At 44.3% G+C, this 4,716-nt stretch overlaps 1 long non-coding RNA gene across 1 annotated transcript in view; it reads left to right on the top strand.

Annotated features, from left to right (window-relative positions):
* Window positions 1–813: 813 nt before the first annotated feature.
* Window positions 814–4,716, top strand: part of LOC119430294 — a 15,978-nt gene continuing 12,075 nt past the window's right edge. Inside the window, exons 1-2 of the long non-coding RNA XR_005187898.1 lie at window positions 814–824; window positions 2,384–2,387. This is a non-coding gene — a long non-coding RNA (uncharacterized LOC119430294). The remainder of the gene's footprint in view (window positions 825–2,383; window positions 2,388–4,716) is intronic.

The following is a 4,716-nucleotide window of genomic DNA, read 5'->3' as shown; positions in this document are numbered from 1 at the left end:
CCTGTGGAAAAAACTCATTTCGGCCGCTTGTATCTGAGATCTCGTTCTGTCGGTCACAACCCAAAGCTCATGACCAGAGATGAGGGTAGGAACGTAGATCGATTGTTAAATTGAGAGCTTAGCCTTTTGACTCAGCTCTCTCTTCACCACGACAGACCTGTACAGCACCTGCTTCACTGCAGATGCTGTACCTATCCGCCTATCAATCTCACGCTCCATTTTTCCCTCATTCGTGAACAAGACCCCAAGATACTTGAACTCCTCCACTTGGGGCAGGACCTCCTCCCTGACCCGGAGAGGGCACTCTACCTTTTTCCGACTCAAGACCATGGCCTCGGATTTGGAGGAACTGATCTTCATCCCGGCTGTGTCGCACTCGGCTGCGAACCGCTCCAGCGAAAGTGTAGCTCACGATCTGATGAAGCCAATAGGACCACATCATCTGCAAAAAGCAGAGACGCGATCCTAAGGCCACCAAAACGGATCCCCTCAACACCTTGGCTGCGCCTAGAAATTCTGTCCAGAAAAGTTATGAACAGAATCGGTGACAAAGGGCAACCTTGGTTCAACTCTCACTGGGAACGAGCCCGACTTACTGCCGGCGATGCGGACCAGGCTCTGACACCGGTCATACAGGGACCTAACAGCTCATATCAAAGGGCCTGGTACCCCATACTCCCAGAGTACCCCCAACAGGGTTCCCCGAGGGACGCGGTCGAACGCCTAGGCAGGTAGTTAGCATTAAAGCTAATGTGATGGCTGAAGTGTCATTCCACGTTGCTTTGCTGTCACTGCTATCACCCCATAAATACCACATGCACATTGTAAAAAACCTTTTTCCTCCCAACCTTTGTGAAAATGTGTTTTCTTACATTTCTCTGCCATTTTTTTTGCCACAGATGCTGTATAGGGCGGCTGTGGCTGAGTATTTAGAGCATTTGTCCTTCAATGAGAGAGTTGGTGGTTTGATTCCACCAGCAGTCACATGCTGAAGTGTCCCTGGGCAAGACACTGAACCCCTCGTTGCCTCTGATGTGTTTCCCATCGGTGTATGAATGTGATAAAGCTCTGATTAATCTTTGTAGAGATCTAGTAGAGTGCTGTATGAATGTGTGTGGAGGTAAATGAGGTACAGATTGTTGTAAAGAGCTTTATCTTGATTAGATAGAAAGGTGACATATAAGTACAGTCCATTTACCATTTTCCCCTCTACTCGCGAAGGTTAATGGACTGTACTTATGTAGCGCCTTTCTATCTTAAAAAAAAAGAAACCTTTCAGATGACCTGACTGAACATTATTTGATAAAATACAATTTTTTAGATGGTGCTAGCTGATTTAAAACACTATTTTTAGTGCATAACCCCGCGGGTGACAGACATGGTCCGTGCGGGCAACTGGGTGCCCATGGACATCATGTTGGTGACCCCTGCTCTAAGGGCAGCTCTTGGAAAAAAATTGTAAATAGGTTTCAGGCGCTCACAAAACAACATTCTGGTGCTCATGCAACAATATCTTGTTAACCATAAATGTGTCTCATATTCCATTTGAAATGTTTTGATTTAAATCCTCCTCAATTCTTTTCCCTTGAACTGGACACCTGGATTGATATTCTGTAGATGAAGAGTTTTCTCTTCCCATTTGACTTTTCTCACTTTGGAACTGAAGAATGTGGAGCTCCAAGCTTTTAATTGTATGAGACGCTCAGTTTACACAGCTAAACTCACATGCAGAACAATTTCCCTCCCCTCCCTCCTTAGGGTCATTGGGCTCCATGTTCTCTGGCTCACAGAGAGAAGTTTTAACACATGCATGAATCAAAATCAAACTGACTTGGAATCAGATCTAATGCTGCATCGTAAGTTTGATGAAGCTGAAATCTGAGACCTCCTCCTCTGTTTAAAGTTGTTTCTTCTTGTTTCCTCTCAAACCATTTGCCTTCTCTGTCCCAAACATGGACATGTTGGTCCTCAGCAGAGTGTCCCTCATCCTTGAGGTGTAGGTGGACATCTGGGTCTGGTCCTGAAGAGCTGCTCTCCTGTGTTGATCCATGTGTCTGTAGAGAAGTTGTTGAGTTCCTCCAGTAAAGAACATTCCTCACTGTCCTGCAGACACACAGCTCAACTTGGGTTTGGAGGTTCTGTTATTGGTGGGGGTATCTTATGCTAGTGCCTTTTCAAGCTGAGTACAAGTACAACTACTTCAGTATGAGTACTTGGTAATAATAAGTATTTAGTGGTATTTAAACATTACACATTGACTTTAGCTGTGTTAACAGCATCTGTGTTTTGTCTGAAAATGTCTTCACTTTATTTTTGTCCTGGGTAACTCGCCACGTGGAAGAGGAAATAACTTAACCAAGCAGAAAGTAGCATTGGTCCTAAGTACTGTAGTGTTTTTATGTATACAAATATGAGTATTTGTGGCTGGTATCAGACACCACAAGTTTTGGGGATGGGCCATCTGTTTTCTAAAAGTCCTGTTAGGCTTGAAATGCACCAGGGTGCTGTGTTTGGAGAAAATCTTTCTGAGGGTGCAGACGTGGTCCAGGGTGAAACTGGTCCAGATGTTTAGGTCTTTATCTTGCTCAAGTTGTTTTCTGAGCATGATGATGATCTAATCACAGAAAACTGAGCTTCACACGTCTGAACTGGCATTTTGATTTCTTTTCAGTTTTTACACAATCTCACTTTGTTTAATGAATAACTGCAAATGCTCATGCTGAGATGTTTCATCTATCAGTTTTAGCGCACGTCCAAAACAAACACTGTGAAACAGATAAAGAGTGAGGAAGTGATTTTTTATTTTATTTTTTGTCTTCTGGTGAAATTGATGAAATATTTGCTGTTTATGTGACAAGATTTTGAGAATTAATCTAAAACATATTTCATTAATTCTCATCAATATAAATAACATTTTAAAGTCTTTTCGTGTGGAGACTTTGACTCTGTTGGATGGTCCTCGTGAGGAGAGGAGCAGTGAGGAGGAGTCCTGACAGGAACTCCAGTCATCCTCAGCCCACATGGTGTTTCCTCTCCTGTGACTCTCAATCACTGCCTGCTAAATTTAACCGTGCTGCTGTGACGACCCACTCTGAGTGACGCCATCACTGCCAGGAGCTCTGCTCAAACATCAGCCTGCTGATCAGACGTCAGCTGAATATCTGGACCCACCACCACAAACAAAACTTCTGATAGCATTAAAGAGCTGGGGGATTCAAGTGGGTGACACCAGAATACTTCTGACCAGTGTCAGAAACTATAAAAAGACCAGTCTGGGCTCACAGTCTCAGAGGACAAGTCCAAATCTAGTCTTCAGAGACTGAGGACAAGACATCGTTGTCCAGTCACAGTTTTATGACAGAGGCAAAGTCCAGTTCTGCACTTGGACTAGATGAAACAGTGGACAGTCTTTACAGGGTCAACCCAAGTTCCAAGTCCGAGTCTAATTCTGGTATTATTAAAAAAATAAAAATAAAAGTCCAGCCCCAGATCCTTAAGTTTTCACATCTGGTTTGGACATGAATCCAGTCTTTAGCATCTGAGTTCAGGACAAGTTCTGAGCGGAACAGTAACTCCAACATGAATCTCAGGACGAGTCCGTTCATACTGAAAACAGTAAAACTGAATCTGACAATGGGGTGTAGTTTATTTAAAAAAAAAACAAAAAAAAAAACTCAGATTTCTTTCAGATCGCTCCAGAAGTCACACCCAAAAAATCCCATTTATGTCCATTGTGTCTAAACTGATGGCAAACCATCGGTGACTCATGAAAGGACCGTGGGTCCTGTCCCAGGCTATGTTTAGTCTGAGTGGGAAACTGCTGAAAGGTACTGAGGTCATCTTTGAAGCGTGGAAGGAGCATTTCAAAGATCTTAATCCTCTCAGCATGTCCATCTTTGAGGAGGTGAGGAGGCAAAGTCTGAAGACTCAGGGGAAAACAAGTGTATTACCATGGCAGTCACCAGGTAGCCAACAAGCTCCTCAGTGGCGGAGCGTCAGTGGCGGACAAGATTTTCCCTGAGATGCTGAAGGCTCTGGATGCTGTGGGACTGTCATGGCTGACACATCTCCAATGTCACATGGAGGGTTGTTAAAAATGGTTCTCTGTTCTTCAGTTCTGCTTCTGCCCCGCCCACTCTCACCTGTTCCCAGTAATTCTTGCCCAAGTGTTTGTCATTTAGGTAATCAGTCTAGCCCTTTATATTTCCTTTCCCTCTGTGACACCCTCAGTGGAACATTAGCTTTTTAGTGTCATTGTGGTCCTCACTGTGTCCCCTGCCTCCACAGCACTTTTGTTTTATAATAAATCACGTTTTACCAATTTGCCTGAGTCCAGCATGCATCCTTGGTTTGAGCCTCCGACTGTGACAGATTGCTCCATTCTAAAAAAAATAAAAATAAAAAAAAATAATGCAATTTAGATGTTTGGCACAGGAAAACAATAAGACGGCTCAAAGACAGAAGGAGAAAGAGTCAAGTTGGTCACTGTACTAGGGCATCTATCACCATTCTCCCAATCGTGGGACTTTGGTTGGGTTGATAGCTTTCCTTCTCCCATTTATTTGCTGGTGCCCCGCCATGCTCCAGCATCTCGCCATGCTCCAGCATCCCGCCATGCTCAGCATCCCACCATGCTCCAGCATCTCGCCATGCTCCAGCATCCCGCCATGCTCCAGCATCCCACCATGCTCCAGCATCTCGCGATGCTCCAACATC

This window comes from Nematolebias whitei, chromosome 2, assembly GCF_014905685.2.
Source record: "Nematolebias whitei isolate Nwh7 chromosome 2, NemWhi1, whole genome shotgun sequence".
NCBI classification, from domain to species: domain Eukaryota; kingdom Metazoa; phylum Chordata; class Actinopteri; order Cyprinodontiformes; family Rivulidae; genus Nematolebias; species Nematolebias whitei.
This window is presented reverse-complemented; position numbering and strand designations above follow the sequence as displayed.